Source organism: Schistocerca piceifrons, chromosome 3 (genome assembly GCF_021461385.2).
Source record: "Schistocerca piceifrons isolate TAMUIC-IGC-003096 chromosome 3, iqSchPice1.1, whole genome shotgun sequence".
Taxonomy (NCBI): Eukaryota; Metazoa; Arthropoda; class Insecta; order Orthoptera; family Acrididae; genus Schistocerca; species Schistocerca piceifrons.
This window is the reverse complement of record NC_060140.1, coordinates 467,452,541-467,475,454: the sequence shown is the minus strand read 5'-3', so window position 1 is coordinate 467,475,454 and position 22,914 is coordinate 467,452,541. Positions and strand designations below refer to the sequence as shown.

At 44.2% G+C, this 22,914-nt stretch overlaps 1 protein-coding gene and 1 non-coding gene across 2 annotated transcripts in view; one reads left to right on the top strand and one right to left on the bottom strand.

The window, feature by feature from the left end:
- LOC124789576 (protein embryonic gonad-like) overlaps positions 1 to 22,914 on the top strand; it is a 416,063-nt gene that overhangs the window by 14,024 nt on the left and 379,125 nt on the right. The gene's annotated exons all lie outside the window — the stretch shown is intronic.
- On the bottom strand, positions 8,782 to 8,853 carry Trnat-agu. The gene has a single exon. It is a non-coding gene; the product is annotated as a tRNA-Thr (tRNA).

The window sequence follows — 22,914 nt, the reverse complement described above, 5'->3', positions numbered from 1 at the left end:
ATCTGTTTAAAGACGCATATTTGTTCTAAAATACTCTCCGCAAGTCGCATTATCCCACAAATTCTTCGGTAGCTGATTAGTGAGTTATTTTAATTCCCTAAGACTGAAATAAATTCTTACTTCAGAAATTTAAGTTGCAGTGTGATGTTAAATAGACCACCTGCTCTTAGTGCTTGTTGTCTATGCAGTCGCAATGACACTACTTAAAGCAGAACTGCCAGTAGGAGAAGGTACATTCTTCGGGTCCTAAATTGGTAGTCGTAAGTGAAGCTTTTAGTGTTCTCTTGTTATAATACAACTGAAGTTCTCTGTTGTAAACGGATGTTTATGGAACTATTCTTAACTACACGTGACTGTTTGCTCCATTCAGAATTGTTTGAGCTTTATATTTCAAACATGAATCTGCATGACGCACGGGTTTATCTCGCATAGTGTGTACATTATTCAGATCTGCATGGAACACCTGCTCAAGTAGCAATAGAGATGGAGCAGTAATTAAAAAACTGGACTTGTATCATGAAGAGCAGATTCTAAACTGTCGTCCGGTAACACTTATTATTAAGGTTTAGTACCTTTTCTTAGTCACTGGTGACGATTGTTGGGATGATTACGCAGTTAATTTTCAGCTCTGTCCTTGTCCCACCTACTTCTGTAATGGTTCAGATAACGAGAGAACGTTAGTACTACATCTCTCTTCCTCTGCTACCACCAGCTGCTTTGTGAGATGAGTAAACTAATGTAAAGCCAACTTTATTTACGTTTTATGCAGTTTTCTTAAATCAAATTAGGTTAATGTTAGGATGTTTCCTTAGAAAGATCAGGGCCTATATACTTTCCCATCCTCTCCCATTTAAGCTGGTAAGTCTGTTCCTAAGGTCTTCTACATCGACGAGAAGTTTAACTGGTTCCACATGTACTTACCGGAGTCAAGAGGCACGCATTCACCTTATTTCCACATCTTTATTCTACGCATAAATGTAAGGACCGGAAAGGGAGATAAGAACATTGTCTTTATGCGTTCAAATTTAATGATGTAAATTTCAGAGTTGTCTTCCATTTCAACAGAAGTACAGTCATCCTTCAAATACACAAGCGACTTTAAAAGGCTACCTGTTGGGCACAAAACCGAATCTTACTTGTTTTTTACTTAATTAAAATTTCGTCATGAAATACTATCCAGAATTTATTTTATCACAAAACTTCACCATTTCCTTGCATACAAAACTAGTCGATAGTCGTCTGAAACGTCATATAACATCTCGACATTTAAACTGAATTTCTGCAGAGAGCAGATTTTCCTCATCCAGTACGCCCTGCTGTGTTTTGTTCTTCACTGTACGCCAGCGCAGGCTTGAAACCGCCCTAGAAATGTGCAGAATAGAAAAGCACATGGTGCTATATAATTGGTGAACGAGTGCACAGCTTCTGTTGCCTGTAGATGGCAGCTCAAATTAACATAGTCTCTGAGTTCCTTTATAATTGTGTCAGCAGCATATTAGCATCAAATTCATGAAAAAATTGCCACATAGTCTCTTATCAAATTAATTTAGTTTCATATAACGATCGCACATATAAATCAGTATTTAGGAAGCGTTTCTACTCCGAATACGAGACGCGAATACCTGTATCGTCCCGTAAAAGAGCTTCCTAAGAGAAGTAATAGAAATTTTTCATACAGTAGAAAGATTATCAGAAAGATTCAAGCTCTATTGTTCAGGCTATCAGAAATTAATTTTTCAGGTTTCAGGTACTATTTCCTTGGTTATGTAACTTATTCACGGAATGAACACTCAAACAACTTTTAAAATGTTCTTCACAGTTAAGAAACAAACGTAAGAAAACTAAGAAATAAATTTGCACATAACCTTTAAACGTGTAAATGACAGTTAAAGTTCATAGTGAAATATGATTTAATTTTGTTTGCGGTCTAACAATTAAAATCTTTCGAAGGTGCCTTTCCACTCTCCTAAAGATGTTGAAATCATCACATGGTGCAACTGTGCTAGCCACCAGGAAATTTCTTTTCTTATACTTGTGCAAAGCACGAGTAGGTTACCAATGGGGGGTAAGCGTGAGCTGAGGTAATAGTAAACTCTCTGACCACTGACAGGGGCAACTACTGTGTCACGTATTCTTATATTCTACATGAGCTAAGACAGAAATGGATAAATCAAACATGTAATGGAAGTGTTTCACTTACCAGGGAAATACATGATTACTTTAAGATAACGCATGTTGGATATTTAGCAGATTAAAATTATTAAATAATATTCTTCGAATATCGGATAAAGGATAAAATTTTAAATATTTATTACGTATAGAGAATCAGGAATTTTCGGATTCACGAACCTACAAGGTAGCTTACTGTTCATAGTAAATATTTATTTACTCATTAGTTATTGCTTTACATAAGATGAGCACTCTTAAAATTAGTGGAGGCCGAATTTCACATTTTCGTAAAAGCAAGACAATAAAAAAGCGTTACACCACTGGCCATTAAAATTGCTAAACCACGAAGATGACGTGCTACAGACGCAAAATTTAATCGATAGGAAGAAGATGCTGTGATATGCAAATGATTAGCTTTTCAGAGCAGTCACACAAGGTGGCGCCGGTGGCGACACCTACAACATCCTGACATGAGGAAAGTTGGAGACCGATTTCTCATACACAAACATCAGTTGACCGGCGCTGCCTCGCGAAACGTTGTTGTGATGCCTCATGTAAGGAGGAGGAATGCATACCATCACGTTTCCGATAAAGGTCGGATTATAGCCTATCGCGATTGTGGTTTATCGTATCGCGACATTGCTGCTCACGTTGGTCGAGATCCAGTGACTGTTAGAAGAATATGGAATCGGTTGGTTCAGGAGAGTAATACGGAACGCCGTGCTGGATCCCAACGGCCACGTATCATTAGCAGTCGACATGACAGGCATCTTATCCGCATGGCTGTAACGGATCGTGCAGCCACGTCTCGATCCCTGAGTCAACAGACGGGGACCTTTGGAAGACAACAGCCATCTGCACGAACAGTTCGACGACGTTTGCAGCAGCATGGACTATCAGCCGGAGACCATGACTGCAGTTACCCTTGACGCTGCATCAGAGACAGGAGCGCCTGCGATAGTGTACTCAACGACGAACCTGGGTGCACGAATGGCAAAACGTCATTTTTTCGGATGAATCCAGATTCTATTTACAGCATCATGATGGTTGCATCCGTGTTTGGCGACATCACAGTGATCGCACATTGGAAGCGTGTATTCGTCGTCGGCATACTGGCGTATCACCCGGCTTGATGGTAAGGGATGCCATTTGTTACACGTCTCGGTCACCTCTTGTTCGCATTGACGGCACTTTGAACAGTGAACGTTACATTTCAGATGTGTTACGACCTGTGGCTCTACCCTTCATTCGACCCCTGCGAAACCCTACATTTCAGCAGGATAATACACGACCACATGTTGCACGTCCTGTACAGGCCTTTCTGGATAAAGAAAATGTTCGACTGTTGCCCTGGCCAGCACATTCTCCAGATCTCTCACCAATTGAAAACGTCTGGTCAATGGTGGCCGAGCAATTGGCTCGTCACAATACGCCAGTCATTACTCTTGATGAACTGTGGTATCGTGTTGAAGCTGCATGGGCAGCTGTACCTGTACACGCCATCCACGCTGTGTTTGACTCAATGCCCAGGCATATCAAGGCCGTTATTACGGTCAGAAGTGGTTGTTCTGGGTACTGATTTCTCAGGATGTATGCACCCAAATTGCGTGAAAATGTAATCACATGCCAGTTCTAGTATAATATATTTGGCCAATGAATACCCGTTTATCATCAGCATTTCTTCTTGGTGTAGCAATTTAATGGCCAGTAGTGTATTTTCTACATTGCAAAAGCATAGCTCCTTCACTCAGAATCAAACTAGTACCCATCAAACTACTCCTGAAACTTATACAAAAATATAAAATCTAATAATAGATCTTGGAGAAAAGTAAAGTATTTTAGAATTATAAAAGTGAGAGACATTGATTGTATAGACTTCAACATTAGAAACGCTTCCATGAGAATGCCTGATATAGATTATGTATTGTTTTGCATGCGATGCATACATAATTAGTGCAACGTACGTAAATTGCTATGTGGGCTCTGTGGAACACTCCATTTGAGTACTCTGCTTTGAGTTGTATCGTAATGCATTTTGAGACTTGGAATCCCGACTGGAATCTTTGTAAGTTATATTATACAGGACTCAAATCAGTTATATTATACAGGATTCAAATCTTAGATGCCTAATACCCTAAAAAGGCTGTATCTTGTGCCATTTCTATTTTACCTACGTACGTACTATATCCGACGTGTTCAATATTCTATATTCTAATTGTTGGTTCCGTTTCGCTTTCACGCTTTACAGTGCGTTTTCACTACTTTGGAGGACCTTAGCACATGGTTAAGACTTTGGACAAGTATTAATGAAGAACAGGGTTGACATTCTCATTCATTTTTTTCTGAGGATTCTCTAAATTAGTTCCTTCATGCGGTGTCGACATAGTAGACGGTATATGACTTTGCCCGCTCCATCCGCTTCTATTGCTACAATTTTTTTAGCATCTCATCAGAATAATGTGTCAAATTTCTTTATATCTGGAGTTCTCAGATTCGTGTAAGGCATTAAGTCAGGCACAACCACAAAGCGACGACGCTGGGTTCAATTTTGGGTCCACTCATATTCCTTATATGATTGTATGAATTGTCCTCCATTTAACACTCATCAAACAGAGTTGGTACTGTCTGCTGTCGACACTCGTGTTATAACAAATCGCATTAAAGAGAAAGCTACAGAAAAAATTGTTAATGATTTTTTCAAAGAATTGTTAAGTGGTTTTTAGGAAATGGACTCTCCCTAAATCTGATTTTTGAGAATGCACGCTATCTTTGCATAATTGCTAGTCTTGGAAACAAACGAATCAGCGCCCTAATATATTTTGCATATTTACACTCAACTTTCCTGCGGTAACTAATCACCTAGAATGAAAGTACTGCTTGGACAGCAAAAATAATATGTGCTTCACCCGCGGTCGGTACCTCTTCAAGGAGTTAGTCATCTTAATTGCACCTTCTAAATAACTCACAGAAATATTTGATAAGCCACTGAATTATTACAAATGCATAATGTGGTTACCTTGCGTTGTACGACAATTGTCCCATCTGTAATCAGTTTCCTGCGAAATCTATGACGCAAGTCATGATGTGTGGTGGCTACTGTTTTTGTTATCCGTTGTCGTAGCTCGTCGACGTTACCCGGAATCGGAGGAAGAAACACTCTGTCTTTGTTGTAACCCCATATACGGAAGTCCATTTGGGTTAAATCAGGTGATCGTGGTGGCTGGGATATTGTGCCACCACTTCCAAACCAAGCGTCACGTACCTACGGAGATAAGCGAAAACATCACGATGATAATATGATGACACCCCCCCCCCCTGCCCCCTCTTCCTAGAAAATAAATTCTGTGCCCATATCCTGTTGTAACTGGAGCATGTCCAGGTATGACATGCCAGCTACAGCTGACTAGGCAGAAAAGAAAGGTCCGTAAATTTTGTTACACCTTATACTGCGAAAAAAAAACCTTAGGCGAGTCCTGTACTTGTTCGGTTACGTGACGAGGTTTCTGCTCACCACATATCCGAACATCATGCCGACTGAGTTTACCGTCAGTACGGAAGGTAGCTCCGTCACTGAACAAAATATTATTAAGAAAATCGTCTTCGGTCTGCATATCGTTAAACAGTTCTACATAAAACTTAGTTCCTTTTTCCTTTGTGACTTTCTCTTAAAGCTTAGAACAATTCCAATTTTTAGGGTTTGAAAGGATAACCATTTGCGTAATACCTTCCACACAGTAACACTAGGAATATTCATCTGTAAGTTGCCACGTCTCGTTGATTTACCCCGCCTACGAATGCAAGACTACCGAATTTGATCAGCTGGTGCGTCAGATACTACTGGCCAAACATGACACGGCGTCCTATGCGATGCACAGCCAGTTTCAGTGAAGCGATCGTACCAATTAATAACAGTTTTTTCTTTGAGATGGTGGCTTGCGATATTTAGTCCTGAATTGTCTCAGAACTGTAGTAGCGGATATGGTTGCATGAGACTATAAACAACACTGCGCAAGCTCTGCACTTTTATACGACTCCATTTTGACTGAGTAACTCGTTCGCGCATGCCACATGGGAATGTCGGAAACTGTGTTAGGCGGGAATAAAACTTGAAGATCTACTACATTCAGTGACGTATAAAGCATTTCTGTAAGTTATTTACGTTTTTCGCAATTAAAGGTTACTTTTGCATAACTAATTTATGAACACCCTTTCTGTACATGCTAATGAAATTCATCATAAATGTTTAACACAGAGCAAAGCAGGTTTTAAATCTAAACTAAAATCTTTTCTTCTGGACAAGTCATATTCCATACACAAATTTTTTATTTAAAAACTAGTAATCTGTAAAAAATCCTAGTTTTGAAATGTAGTTTTATGTGTAGGACCGGAAAATAAATTCTTCAGTAATGTAATTGTTAATGCTTTCATATCCAGTAGACTGACTCGTTTCACTTCATTTCGATGAAAAAATCGTTCAGACGACCTATGGAACATGTAACTAGCTAACTAGTAAAGTCTCCTTAATTCTTTAGCAATAATTGACAGCAGTGAGGCTTGTTTCCTGAAAGACCCTTACACGAAGAAGGGACAGGTTAGTGGAATATCTGATACGCAGTTCAGTAATAGGGAGAAACAATTGTGGGACAAAAGAAAAATCGGTAGCGGCAGACAAAACGTGAATATATGGAACAGATAACAAAAGATATTGGTTGTAATAGTTACGTAGAGATGAAAAAGTTAGCACCAGACGGGAAAAGAGTGATACAGTAAACTCGAGATGTGTTCACCTGCAGCAAGAGCGACATGGCAGCCGCTGTTGTGAGCAGGAGTCCTCATAGGGTCTCCCACAAACAGGTCTCAGAAATCGATTTTCTTTAAATCCGCTGTGTACTGCCCCGCAGTACGATTTGTGAAGGTTACCTCAGGAAATATGTCGAACTTGGCATTGCTCTTTAGTACGCAAGGCATCGCAAGACAATCAGTGACATACACAGGAAAATTATGGGTTTGACATACATAAATAGTAAATTACTCGGGCATAAACTTGCTTTAGAAGTTAGTCTGCGAGTAGCTATGATAAACGGCAAAAATCTTTGTAAAATTATTGCTAGTTAACACCATGGTTTCATACTGCGTCATTTTATTTAGTGTCATTTCAGTATAACAATGACAGTTTATTTTGATGTTATTTTCTTTTTTGGAGCTTTCACTTCTTGTGTAAAAGGGGACGGTGGGTTGTTGTAGAACTTAGTTCTTTTCAGCCAAATCCTAAAAAGGTGGAATTGAGCAATGGGTTCCCAGTTTGTAATATTTGGAACGTGATTTACAGTGCGGCGTTCTCCTGACAACCAAAACAAGTCTCCTTATTGTGTGTGTGTGTGTGTGTGTGTGTGTGTGTGTGCGTGCGTGCGTTTGCGTACATGCGGAGATCGACTGCCGCTAGATATTATGACCGACTGTTAGAATACGTGATTTTTAAATATACACACTATTTATGTATTTGTAGCGGAGTAAACTTGCTTTCTGTGAAAGCAAAACTTAAACGTCTAGTAAATGGAGACACAATAAAGGTGAAAGAATGTATTCTATAATCAATACAGATAAAGTACTAATACATACATATAAGTGGCCGTACGGTTCTAGGCGCTTCAGTCCGGAACCGCGCTGGTGCTACGGTCGCAGGTTCGAATCCTGCCTCGGGTATGGATGTGTGTGATGTCCTTAGGTTAGTTAGGTTTAAGTAGTTCTAAGTATAGACCTCAGATGTTAAGTCCCATAGTGCTTAGAGCCATTTGAACCATACATATAAGAGAATAGTAAAGTATACGTACTGATTTTAGCGTAAAAATATTCACGACGAACCGAGCTCATCGGGATCAAACAGAATGTGAATGAACTGTGTGTGGAGTGAACCAGTTCCAACAGGAGGTACATCAATGTGAGACCCGATTAGCGAGAGGGGAAGGAGAGGGAACCTAGCTCTCTCGCAACTGCTGTCTAGACGCCTCTGATCTACTTCGGATTTGAGAAACTGCTGCTCTTTTCTTCCCGTGTCCACGAGCTGTCAGCATATTCTGTTCTAGAAAGACAATTTTAATAAAACTACATTTTTATAAATTAGATCGCCTGTCCCAAGCGTCATTTCAAGTATCGCGAAAAACAAATACTCAAAATCGTCAAGAACAATCTTTACAAGTATTCTACTTACCATGATCCACATCCTAGTGGGAACAGAAATATACTCGTCAAATACTTACGAGCGGCTGGTTGTCTAGTGCATTAATGCTGGTGGTATGTAGCATTCAATCTAGTGCAGAGATGCTTGCAGTCGACTCCTAGCAAGTATGAAGTAATCACGTGTGATTCCATTGGAATGATTGTGCCCCACGACCGTGATGTAATCCAGGACAGAAAGAAGGTCATCATCGGTCGTAGTGTCATCTGTTTCTTTTGTTGCATTGCAGATATAGATTTCAACTCAAAACTTATGTTAACCCATTCTTTCATATAGGGACAATAAAAATATAGGGCGTTCACTGCCCAGTATGACGTAAAGTAACACTTTTCATAATGCTTTTATATATACAGATTGACGGGGAATTTGTAAATTCGTACCAAGTTCGGGAATCGAACCCGGGTCTCCTGCTTACTAGGCAGGTGCGTTAGCCACTATGCCACCTTGGCGCAGCAGTTTGCACAACTACACGGATTACCCTGGTGGGCCTCCCTCCTCGATCTAAATTCTCACTGCCGCCCCAGTCTACTTTAAATTCCCCCTCACATACGAAGAGAATTGCCGAGGCTTTCCACGTTCTGGAATAGCACCCCGACATCGGACTTAAATGGGGGAACCCAGGTAAAAGTATTTATACGAACAAAATAACACAGTTTCAGAGACTATACTGGTCTCATGCAGATACGATTGTTTGTGTCTGAACTGAAGCAGCGAATGAGGAGGGACGCGTGCCGGGGTAACCAGCGCAGTTGCGCGAAATGCTATGCCAATGTGGCTTAGTAGCTAACGCACCTCCATAATCAGCAGGAGATACAGGTTCTGTTCCCGTCGCTGGTACAAATTTCCACTCGCCCCATCAGTCTGTATCCATAAAAGCATATCCGTATGAGACCAATGAAGTTGTATCATTTCACTTGTCATAACGATTTTTTGAACTGAGTGCCTGCAGACAAAATTGTATTTTACTATGAATACTATTTGAATTTCCCATATTTTTATTTATATGTATAATTTTTTACCTTATTCCATTCTTTTACATACAGGCTATAAATAGAAGGCGCTGGCTATCCAGTGCGACGTAAACCGAGATCAGCTGCGTGGATATGTGAAAAGCCGCCCTAGTTGACTGGAATATGTGTCGTTGTAATTACGTTCAATCTGGATGACTGGTTACTTATAACTGTATGTAACTGTGTAATTGTAACTGTGTACAACTGTGTCATGGCGTTTGACCAGTGTGCTGGTTCTCTGTGTCTGATTCTTCTATTATTTGTATTTATAGCACTGATGGTAGCTGCACTGTCAGTTGAAATCTAGATCTGCAATGCAATAAAAACGACAGACGACATTACTCTCTGTGCTCACCTTTCTGTGGCAAACTGTAAAGTAAGTTTACTACGGGCGGCTCGTAGGCTCCTATAGCAGATATGGGCCAATTATTTTGGTGGCATGCAATAATTTCTGGGCAGATTTTTACCTTATCCAATGTATTTTCACAAACAGAGCGGGGAAGAAACGACTGTGTAAAAGTGTTCCTAAGAGCCCAAACCTCTCTCAACTTAATGGTCCTTACACGAAATATGCGTTGGCGGCAGTACGATCGACCTGCAGTCGGCCTGAAATGTCGGTTCCCTAAATGTCTGCAATGATGCCTCGCAAAAAGAACGTCGCCTTCCCATCAGGGATTCCTATGTGAGTTCACGAAACGTCTCCATAATATCTGCGAGCTGATGGGATCTAACGGTTACAAATCTAGCAGCATGCCTCTGAATTGCCTCAATGTTTTCGTTTAATCCGATCTCGTGGAGGTCCCAAGCCGGCCGCTGTGGACGAGCGGTTGTAAGCGCTTCAGTACGCAACCACGCTGCTGCTGCGGTCGCAGGTTCGAATCCTGCCTCGGGCATGGATGTGTGATGTCCTTAGGTTAGTTAGGTTTAAGTAGTTCTAAGTCTAGGGGACTGATGACCTCAGATGTTAAGTCCCATAGTGCTTAGAGCCATTTGAACCATCTGGGGATCCCAAACAATCGAATAGCACTCTGGGTCCCACTATCGTTCTATACGCCGTCTCCTTTACGGATGACCTACAGTTTCAAAAACTCTCCCAATAAAACGAAGTGGAGCATTCGCCTTCCATTCTACCAACCTAACTGACTGTTTTCTAGTGACGAATCGTGCTATACTCTATGGAAATCTGTTGGAAGGGTTTGGATCTGGTGAATGTCTAGAAACGTTGTTTTCCGTCTCGTATAATGCCAACGGTGAAGTATGGACACCTTTGGGATCAGTTTTAACATCGCTTCATTCCTCAGCATCTCTGGTTTAAGCAGCCATTCCTCCACAAACATCTCATTGAAAGTGTCCTCTGCACAGCTGAAGTCGACATACAGGCGAAAGGTGGGCACACCCTATATTGCTGTTCACTAATAGGTGTCTGAAGACTGCCGATCAGATAGTGTAGGTGCGGTATGAGCACTTTATATTCTAATATGCTACTATGACATTACGTAGGCGGAAGTATTGAGAACAATGCGATTAATCAATGTGACAGCGCAATACTGTGCAGTGAGCTATAAAACCGAGGAAGAATGGCATAAATTCTTTGACGACGCTCGCCAGAGATGTAATTGCACAAAAGCTCATCTCGTTCGCTAGTGCATCCTCCCCGTAACGACATTTCAGGACGACGGCATTTCCATCGATAGTAATAACACAGGCTACGGCGGGTGGAACAGCGGCCGAGCAGGAGTCAGGCAGTCGGTAGCCGGCAAGCTGCTCGGAGAAAGAGAGAGAGAGAGAGAGAGAGAGAGAGAGAGAGAGAGAGATGAGGAAGACGAGCAGAGCGGACGGCTCGTGTCGCAGGACCGGCCGCGGTGGCCGCGGAATTCTGATGGGTGAGTGCGAGCCGCCATTAACATCCGCGGGGCCGTATAAGGCGGCAGCCGGCGTACGCTGCGTGTACGCGGCTTAGCATGCGAGTGGCGGCTCCGGCGATATGGCGAAGCGGCGGCCGCGCCAGTCCTGCCGGCGACATGGAGACGTCACGCGGCGGACACCTGCGCTGCCCTCACCGCGAGAGACGGCCGCCGCCTGGCCGGCGGGAGAGCGCGCCGGTTCACTGCCGCTGTCAGTGCCAATTATTCCCGTTAAAATAACTGATTGGCCTGCCTTCCTTGGGTTCCTGCACTATCTACTCAAAATTATTTAGACACCTACGTGTGAACTTCAACCCTTTCACTGGTGTGGACGTGTATACACGTCTTGCTCCGCCATTTCCCAGGTGCTCTGGACGTGTATACTCGTGCTGTTTGGGATTTACTAGAGTTTAAAGCTGAATTCATTTTCTTATGTTTTTATGGAGGTCCACAGCCTTGGTTTCAGAATAGAAACATGGTCCAAGTTGGCCATCTTCTCTGTAGCATCTCTACAATGAACAACACTACTGGCCATTAAAATTGCTACACCACAAAGATGACGTGCTACAGACGCGAAATTTAACCGACAGGAAGAAGATGCTGCGATATGTAAATAATTAGATTTTCAGAGCAGTCACACAAGGTTGGCGCCGGTGGTGACACCCGCAACGTGCTGACATGAGGAAAGTTTCCAACCGATTTCTCATTCACAAGCATTAGTTGACCGGCGTTGCCTGTTCAAACGTTGTTTTGATGCCTCGTGTAAGGAGGAGAAATGCGTACCATCACTTTTCCGACTTTGATAAAGGTCGAATTGTAACCTATCGCGATTGCGGTTTATCGTATCGCGACATTGCTCCTCGCGTTGGTCGAGATCCAATGACTGTTAGCAGAATATGGAATCGGTTGGTTCAGGAGGGTAATACGGAACGCCGTGCTGGATCCGAACGGCCTCGTATCACTAGCAGTCGAGATGAGAGGCATCTTATCCGCATGGCTGTAACGGATCGTGGAGCCATGTCTCGATCCCTGAGTCAACAGATGGGGACATTTGCAAGACAACAGCCATCTGCACGAACAATTCGACGACGTTAGCAGCAGCATGGACTATCAGCTCGGAGACCATGGCTGCGGTTACCCTTCACGCTGCATCACAGACAGGAGCGCCTGTGTACTCAACGACAAACCTGGGTGCACGAATGGCAAAACGTCATTTATTCGGATGAATCCAGGTTCTGTTTACAGCATCATGATGGTCGCATCCGTGTTTCGCGACATCGCGGTGAACGCACATTCGAAGCGTGTATTCGTCATCTCCATACGGATGTATCACCTGGCATGATGATATGGGGTGCCATTTGTTACACGTCTCGGTCACCTCTTGTTCTCATTGACGGCACTTTGAACACTGGACGTTACATTTCAGATGTGTTACGGCCCGTGGCTCTACCCTTCATTCGACCCCTCCGAAACCCTACATTTCAGCAGGATAATGCACGACCGCATGTTGCAGGTCCTGTACCAGCCTTTCTGGATACAGAAAATGTTCGACTGTGCCCTGGCCAGCACATTCTGCAGATCTCTCACAAATTGGGAACATCTGGTCAATGGTGGCCGAGCAACTGGCTCGTCACAATACGCCAGTCACTACTCTTGATGAACTGTGGTATCGTGTTGAAGCTGTATGGGCAGCTGTACCCGTACACGCCATCCAAACTGTGTTTGACTCAATGCCCAGGCGTGTCAAGGCCGTTATTACGACCAGAAGTGGTTGTTCTGTGTACTTATTTCACAGGCTCTATGCACCCAAATTGCGTGAAAATGTAATCACCTGTCACTTCTAGTATAATATATTTGTCCAATGAATATCCGTTTATCATCTGCATTTCTCCTTGGTGTAGCAGTTCTAATGGCCAGTAGTGTAGTTTCAACCTTGGATCATTTTCAAGCACGTATTTAATCTTCCAGCTACATTTTACATTTCTTATAGTCCTGTTGACGTCATTGTGCGTCCTGATATGTCGACCTCCCACTGCTGCGGAAGAGTTACTTCCATATCGCTGTGAATAAAAAAGTTTCTGGTACTTATCACATAACGTATGTGTGTCTTTGCGTGGTATCGTCTCCAAAACATCCCGTTTCTATACCCTGAACCATTCATGAGATATGTCGATTGTATGACCACATAATTCCCGATTCATTGGGACGGAAATGGCCGCGTTGTGCGTGACTGTCTGCCGGATATCAAAATCAGTAACTCGAGAACTAAATGAGGTATCGTTTTGCTCTAAATTGTAAATAAAACTGTGATATTTTATCCACATGTCCAGAAGTCTTTCGACACCGTTCCTCACAAGCGTCTTCTAACCAACCTGCGTACCTATAGAATATCGCCTCAGTTGTGCTGCTGGATTAGTGATTTACTGTCAGAAAGGTCACAGTTGTAGTAATAGAAGGAAAGTCATCGAGTAAAACAGAAGTAATATCCAGCGTTCCCCGAGGTAGTGTTAGAGGCCGTCTATTGTTCCTGATCTGTATCAACGACATAGGAGACAACCTGAGTAGAAGTCTTAGATAGTTTGAAGATGATGCTGTTTGTTACCGTCTTGTAAAGTCGTCGGATGACTAAAACGGATTGCAAAATGATTTAGATAACATATCTGTGTGGAGCGCAAAGTGGCAATTGACCCTGAATAAGGAAAAGTGTGAAGTTATTCACATGAGTACTTAAAGAAATCCGCTAAATTTCGATTACGCGATAAGTCACACAAAGCTGAAAACTGTAAATTCAACTAAATACTTAGGGATTACATTTACAAGTAACCTAAATTGGAACGATCACATAGATAATATTATGGGTATAGCAAACAAAAAACTGCGATTCATTGGCAGAAAACTTAGAAGATGCAACAGGTCTACTAAAGAGACTGCTTACACCACGCTTGTCCGCCCTATTTTGAAGCACTGCTGTGCGGTGCGGGATCCGCATCAGGCGGGACTGACTGGTGATATCGAAAAAGTTTAAGGAAGGGCAGCTCGTTTTGTATTATCACGAAATAGGGGAGATAGTGCCACAGACACGATACGTGAATTGGAGTGACAATCATTAACAGAAATGCGTTTTTCGTTGTGACGGGATCTTCTCATGAAATTTCAATCACCAGTTTTCTCCTCCAACTGCGAAAACATTCTGTTGGCAACCCACCTACATAGGGAGATGTGATCATCACGATAAAATAAGAAAAATCAGGGCTCCCAGAGAAAAATTTGAGTGCTCGTTTTTCTCGGGCGCAGTTCGAGAGTGGAACGGTAGAGACAGTTTGAAGGTGGTTCATTGAACCCGCTGCCAGGCACTTTATTGTTAACAACAGAGTAATCAAGTAGCTGTAGATTTCATACACTGCAGTATATGAGCTAAGACGAACCATACGCAAAGTTTATGCAATGCGTTTTTACCTCTGCAACCTCTTTTACTGAATTTGATTTATAGCACGAACAATGATGGATAACGAACAGAAATTCAGTCCTTCATTGAGCGAAGATGTCAGACTGTAAAATGTGGAAAAAATATTTTTCTTCAGCGAATAATTTTCTTAAAATCATGTGATAAGTACTTCATAGCATCCGGAACGCTCTTTCTTGCAAATTTTTCGGCATTTGGCGAGTAGTACAGTCACAACCACGCTGCACTCAGCACGGAATGCAGAGAGCTTGTCTGTAGCAGTGAAATTGTTAATTTGGGGTGTGTCCACTCTTCGCCTTTATGACGGTTTGGACTCTGCTGGCCGGCCACTGTGGCCGAGCGGTTCTAAGCGCTTCAGTCCGGAACCGCGCTGCTGCTACGGTCGTCGGATCGAATCCTGCCTCGGGCATGGACGTGTGTGATGTCCTTAGGTTAATTAGGTTTAAGTAGTTCTAAGTCTAGGGGACTGATGACCTCAGATGTTAAGTCGCATAGTGCTTAGACCATAGAGCCATTGGAACCTTTGGACTCTGCTGGGGACGCTTTCAGCGAGGTGTCTGAACGCCTATGGAGGAAGGGCCCTCAAGGGCCAAAACCAGAGGAGGAGTGAAGTCGACATTCTACCTCACCCCAAAGCAGCTCGATTGGTTTCAGGTCGAGACTCCTGCCAGGCTGGTCCCCTTCGGGAATGTTGTTGTCCACAAAATCATTGATTTACAGATGCTCGTTTACGACATGGTGCATTGGCTCCGAACTGTTCCTCTGTTGTGCAGTAAAATGTAATTTTTGAGAACATTTGTCGTGGAGAATATCAGCAGTCTTAATACACTCCTGGAAATGGAAAAAAGAACACATTGACACCGGTGTGTCAGACCCATCATACTTGCTCCGGACACTGCGAGAGGGCTGTACAAGCAATGATCACACGCACGGCACAGCGGACACACCAGGAACCGCGGTGTTGGCCGTCGAATGGCGCTAGCTGCGCAGCATTTGTGCACCGCCGCCGTCAGTGTCAGCCAGTTTGCCGTGACATACGGAGCTCCATCGCAGTCTTTAACACTGGTAGCATGCCGCGACAGCGTGGACGTGAACCGTATGTGCAGTTGACGGACTTTGAGCGAGGGCGTATAGTGGGCATGCGGGAGGCCGGGTAGACGTTCCGCCGAATTGCTCAACACGGGGGGCGTGAGGTCTCCACAGTACATCGATGTTGTCGTCAGTGGTCGGCGGAAGGTGCACGTGCCCGTCGACCTGGGACCGGACCGCAGCGACGCACGGATGCACGCCAAGACCGTAGGATCCTACGCAGTGCCGTAGGGGACCGCACCGCCACTTCCCAGCAAATTAGGGACACTGTTGCTCCTGGGGTATCGGCGAGGACCATTCGCAACCGTCTCCATGAAGCTGGGCTACGGTCCCGCACACCGTTAGGCCGTCTTCCGCTCACGCCCCAACATCGTGCAGCCCGCCTCCAGTGGTGTCGCGACAGGCGTGAATGGAGGGACGAATGGAGACGTGTCGTCTTCAGCGATGAGAGTCGCTTCTGCCTTGGTGCCAATGATGGTCGTATGCATGTTTGGCGCCGTGCAGGTGAGCGCCACGATCAGGACTGCATACGACCGAGGCACACAGGGCCAACACCCGGCGTCATGGTGTGGGGAGCGATCTCCTACACTGGCCGTACACCACTGGTGATCGTCGAGGGGACACTGAATAGTGCACGGTACATCCAAACCGTCATCGAACCCATCGTTCTATCATTCCTAGACTGGCAAGGGAACTTGCTGTTCCAACAGGACAATGCACGTCCGCATGTATCCCGTGCCACCCAACGTGCTCTAGAAGGTGTAAGTCAACTACCCTGGCCAACAAGATCTCCGGATCTGTCCCCCATTGAGCATGTTTGGGACTGGATGAAGCGTCGTCTCACGCGGTCTGCACGTCCAGCACGAACGCTGGTCCAACTGAGGCGCCAGGTGGAAATGGCATGGCAAGCCGTTCCACAGGACTACATCCAGCATCTCTACGATCGTCTCCATGGGATAATAGCAGCCTGCATTGCTGCGAAAGGTGGATATACACTGTACTAGTGCCGACATTGTGCATGCTCTGTTGCCTGTGTCTATGTGCCTGTGGTTCTGTCAGTGTGATCATGTGATGTATCTGACCCCAGGAATGTGTCAATAAAGTTTCCCCTTCCTGGGACAATGAATTCACGGTGTTCTTATTTCAATTTCCAGGAGTGTATAATATTATAAAATTGAACTAAAACAGTTTTGGCCGCAACAAAATATTTATTTCCAATGGCAACCGGCTTCGGTCAGACTGCGACTATCTTCGGACCGTATTACACTGCATCATGATGGCAGGCGATGGGAGGTCAATGGAGCAAGTAACGTGGATCGGCGAACGTCAACTGCTCCACGATAACTGCTCCGTTCTCCGCCACTGCCTGCTATCGTGCTGTAATGTGTTCTGAAGATGCACACATTTTGACCGAAACCATTTACCATTGCCTATATATATTTTATTACTGTCAAGACAGTTTTTAATTCAATTTGAAAACAGTAAAATGTGTTCATATTCTTCCACAATTAGCGTTTTCTTATGCGTAACAAGGGACCACACCCTAACCACCAAAACCGCCCACATACCGTAACGCCACCCCCTCTGTACTTCACTGACGCTAGGTGAGGTTCTGCAGGCATTCGCCAAACCGAAATTTATCCAGCGCAGTTCGTCACTCGTTTCCAGTCATGTACTGCCCAGCGGCGTCTGTCTTTACACCACGTCCATCGTCGTCAGTACTCCCTATGGAAATATGTGGCTTACGAAGCGTTACTCGACAATTGTACCCTATTCTTTTTAATTCCATATGCACAGTCACGGTTCCAGCTGGACTAATTGAAGTACTTCGGAAGTTACGATTGATTCCTTTCACTGACTTGAAGCGATTTCTTACATCCACCCTCCGCAATGTCCGACAATCCCTGTAGAGGTCAGTATAAGGTCTGTCAGCTCTTGGTTTAGCAGTGTTTTTTCTTTTTCCTTCGCGTTTCCACTTCGCAGTCACATCCCCAGCAGTCCACTGTAGCATCTCAAGAAACGCTGAAATGCCCCTGAGAGATTTGCTGGCCAGGCTACGTCCAGGGACTAGACCGCATTGCAGATCACTGAGTTTCTCTGACCGACACATCTGCTGTTACTGGTTCTCTACTGACAACACAGTATTATTCGCCTTCTTGGTCCACCTCTCGTAACTTTTAGTGTCAACTCCACATTACGTAGTGGTATCCGGATACTTTGGATCAATGTATTTATACATTTTTCGTAGATGTTGGACCATGAGAAAATTTAGAAATTATTGTTACGAAATTGTGCATGTTGTACAGTACCAGTTTCTTTAGTTAACCAGTTTTCGACTTATAGGACTGTAAAGACGACTTTGTCAGCCAACAACTGGTTAACTAAAATCTATTCGACATCTCCAATTTTGTAGTTTTCGTTTATGGATGATTTCGTGGTTACTGATGTAATACTGTATATTGTGCAATTGTGCAATTGACATTCAAGGATAACTACAATTACCCATCATCAGTGGTGGCGTGCCAGTCCTCCGCAACCCATAACCAGACGTTTTCAGTGTGTGAGACATATGCAGAATGTGCTAGCCAGGGAAGTAGTTAGGCACAATGTCAGGGCAGGACGAGGAACATGTCGGTTTGGGTTATCTTGTTGAAAAACATCGTCATAGAGAGAAGGGAGGACACAGGAACGGGCCTTACCACAACAGAAGCATAACGGTTACTACCCAAGTTACCGACTGCGTGACCAAGAGGGGACGGTATCGGGTTCGCAGTGATACCCTACATCATTATGCCAGTTGCTGTCCCTGTGTGATCATGAATGCAGCCTGACAACGTTGATTGTACTCGATGCCTCCGGGCATGGATTGCTCTATTGTGATGCTGTACTCAGAAACAGAACCTATCTGAGAAGACGATATGGTGCCACTCCCGTGCCCAGTGATGTCGTTGGATGCATCACAGCCGGTGCGCCCCTTTCCGCTGCTGCGTCACAGGAAGCTGCAACCTCGGTCGCTTCGCTGACAGTTCGTCGTAGGCCTTACGACAAATTTCATCGCACTCTCGTTATGGATACTTGTCGCAGATACTTGCCTTGGTGGAAAACAGACCATTTCCCGATTAAATCATGGTTGTACGATACTTACGGTACGGCACGTGAGATCCTGTACGGAGTTGATTCTGGCACTGCTGAACTCATCGATTCTACATGTGCATCAAAGTCGTTATATACCGATCAACACCAGTCGTAATATCGCGTAATGATAAACCGCAGCCTCGGTATCAAACAATCCAGATGCTACATAGCTCAGATACATTCTGGTCGACGTTTATGCTTACACATGGACAATACGATATCTTCTGACAATGAAACAACACTCAAACGTGATTTCTGAATGAGAAACCCGCTGATTAATCTTTCTGTATTTACAGAATGAAGATAGTATTACATCTATTATGGGCGATCAAAACGTTTCTCTTTGAGTGCATTGCCGCTGCGTGAGTGCAACGTAGCGTAATTCCGATGGGCCTAAATAATCGCCACCATGTAGGCGAAGGATTAATGAGGCATTCGAGATTTTGTGACTTGTGTGCCGAAGAACAAACAGCGGTAGACATCCATTGGAGAATGAAGAATGCGTATGGGGCAGCATGTGTCTCGAAAACAACGTTTCGCGACGAGGGGTGCTGCTGCTTGAAGATATTGCAATGTCGTGACGTAGAAGTTACGCCAGCCTAAGTGGAAGACACTCGAGCACACGGCCTGTACTTTGATCCCCCCCTCATGTGATTATCGCGCCTTCGGTCCCTTAAAAAATGACCTTAAACGGTCGACGATTCCTGTCCGACTATGGTGTGCAGCATGCAGTCGCGTACTTCTTCACGCAGCAGGAAGCCGTGTTCTACCAAACGGATACCTACAACCTGGTGCGTCGGTGGGATGATTGCCTCAATGATTATGGCGATTTTACCTACCTGACACACCGACTGTTTAGTGTACGGTCTTCGAATGGTAACCTTTTGATCGTCCCTTATATTTTGTTAATTTACTGTGGAATACTAATTATTTATATATCTATGTACGCAGTAACAGATCATACTAACTGACGTTAGTTACATGTCCACTTCGCGGCGTTTTAATGGGCAGAAGTGTATTTATACTGATTATGCTCTTTTGGCCGGTTTCTCACGAGGAACTGATTTATGTTCTCTCTGTTCTTTTCGACCAATATTTGACCAGAATGTCACCGAGAATCCAATCAATACAGCTAAAGAGCCAGAAAACTATCGCTTCGACACCAGGGTTGTTTGGTTATTATAAATTTCATTTGCAACTGTCTTCTTAATCTCACTCCACCGCTAAGAGGCAAATGAAATGACCGTATGGCATTATATGCCGGGAGCGACCCTCTGCGGTGGTGCACCACCTGGTGCAAGTCTTCTATTTGATGCCACTTCAGTGACTGATGCGTCGATGATGATGAGATGAAATGACGAGGACAATGGAAACAGCGAATCCCACAGCGAAGAAAACCTCCGGAATGGAACGCGGCACCCAGCAATCTAGAGGCTAACAGTAGACCACGAGTTGCGAACTGTTAAGAGAAAAATTTTATGAGGATTGCTATACCTGCAGGCAGGAGATCCGGAAGAAAATGGAGAAACAGAGGAAGTCGCCAGGCGGTGAACTACATGCAGAAAAGTAACTCAGATTAATGGTAAGGTGAGTGAAGCGCGACAGACAGACTACAGACAAAACAACAGACGAGGACAGGAACAAACAACCTAGATGACAATGAGGTGCTACGCGAACTCTTGGCCACAACGATGATGGCGAGGCTCAGCGCAGCAGAGAGAGAAATCAAAGATGCGGTCAAATAGAGCAACTGGATGAAAAGCAAGGTAGTTATCAAGCAGTCACAATACAGTGAAGAGAGATTCAAACAATATCAAGGAAGCACTGAAGTGACCAGATGTGCGCTGGGCAGTCGCCAATATATCGGCCGTGTCAAACGTTACTGACCTCCGTCTTCACGTTGTGCGTGGCGGCGTTGCTCTCGCCGTGTGAGCACAGCCCTAAGCGGCTGCGGTGTCCCCTGACGGTCATTTAAGTTCATCTTCTCCGGCAGGCATTCAACCTCCGCCGCGGCCGGTGCCAGAAGGACTGCCTCGAATTAGTGAAGTAACTTGGAAAACTATGGTCTCAACAGTAACATAGGTGGTTTTCGATTGTTTTTACGCCACCTGTTCCTACTCGTACCCTAATTCTCATCCATATGTTTTATATCCAAAGCACATTTTTCTAGTAAGACATGGGAATACCTAGGTTAAATGATATTTTTCCAGGTATTCCAAAGCTGTATTGGAAATTAAACTCACTGAATAATATATCACTCACCCTTTACAAGAACAGACTGGTCACTTTGGACCGCGGTAGATGGTGTGGGAGTGGTACCGGACGGTCATGTGACGTAAGTCAAGACAGTATATGTGTCATTCGGTACATGGAATCAGAGCAGTAAGACAAGCCGACGTGGAACCTGACAGAACGGAAGGAAGGAGCTACCACGTTTGGATAAGTCCGTGACTCCACTGTGAATGAATGGACTTCTTAGGTAATAGACCCCAGTACGTTGTCCTCGATGGTGAGTGTTCATCGGAGGTGAGGGCATCATCTGGAGTGCCCCAGGGAAGTGTGGTAGGTCCGCTGTTGTTTTCTATCTACATAAATGATCTTTTGGATAGGGTGGGTAGCAATGTGCGGCTGTTTGCTAATAATGCTGTGGTGTACGGGAAGGTGTCGTCGTTGAGTGACTGTAAGAGGATACAAGATGACTTGGACAGGATTTGTGATTGGTGTAAAGATTGGCAGCTAACTCTAAATATAGATAAATGTAAATTAATGCAGATGAATAGGAAAAAGAATCCTGTAATGTTTGAATACTCAATTAGTAGTGTAGCGCTTGACACAGTCACGTCGATTAAATATTTGGGCGTAACATTGCAGAGCGATATGAAGTGGGACAAGCATGTAATGGCAGTTGTGGGGAAGGCGGATAGTCGTCTTCGGTTCATTGGTAGAATTTTGGGAAGATGTGGTTCATCTGTAAAGGAGACCACTTATAAATCACTAATACGACCTATTCTTGAGTACTGCTCGAGCGTTTGGGATCCCTATCAGGTCGGATTGAGGGAGGACATAGAAGCAATTCAGAGGTGGGCTGCTAGAATTGTTACTGGTAGGTTTGATCATCACGCAAGTGTTACTGAAATGCTTCAGGAACTCGGGTGGGAGTCTCTAGAGGAAAGGCGGCGTTCTTTTCGTGAATCGCTACTGAGGAAATTTAGAGAACCAGCATTTGAGGCTGACTGCAGTACAATTTTACTGCCGCCAAATTACATTTCGCGGAAAGACCACAAAGATAAGATAAGAGAGATTAGGGCTCGTACAGAGGCATATAGGCAGTCATTTTTCCCTCGTTCTGTTTGGGAGTGGAACAGGGAGAGAAGATGTTAGTTGTGGTACGAGGTACCCTCCGCCACGCACCGTATGGTGGATTGCGGAGTATGTATGTAGATGTAGATGAATGCAGCTGTTCGATCTGTTGGTGTGCCAAGGCAGGCTGTTCAACGTTGGATGGCACCTGTAGCGCTCGCAGTCATGTAAGGTGAGTGGTCCAATAAATAACGTAATCGACAGAGAGCGGAGAAGACTGTCAATTATTGTCAGTGGCGCAGTTGTCAGATACATACCAACCAGCTTCGAGCGAATATTGCGGAGGGAACTGTATGCAATCGACATTGGGAATCAAATATCTTACAAAAAGTCATCGCTCAAAGCATTACATGAAGCTGCAAGTCTTCAGCAAGCCAAACAACACACTGAATCAACGAACCCTACCTTGTCTCTTTTCAAACGGTGCAAGGCGTCGAGTGAACCGATGGCTAAATGATGCGTTTAACCCGCAACAGGAAGAGTGTGCAGTTGAGGTCAAATGTAATTCTGTGATGTTTTGAGGGTGTTGTGCGTACCATGACGTACTCC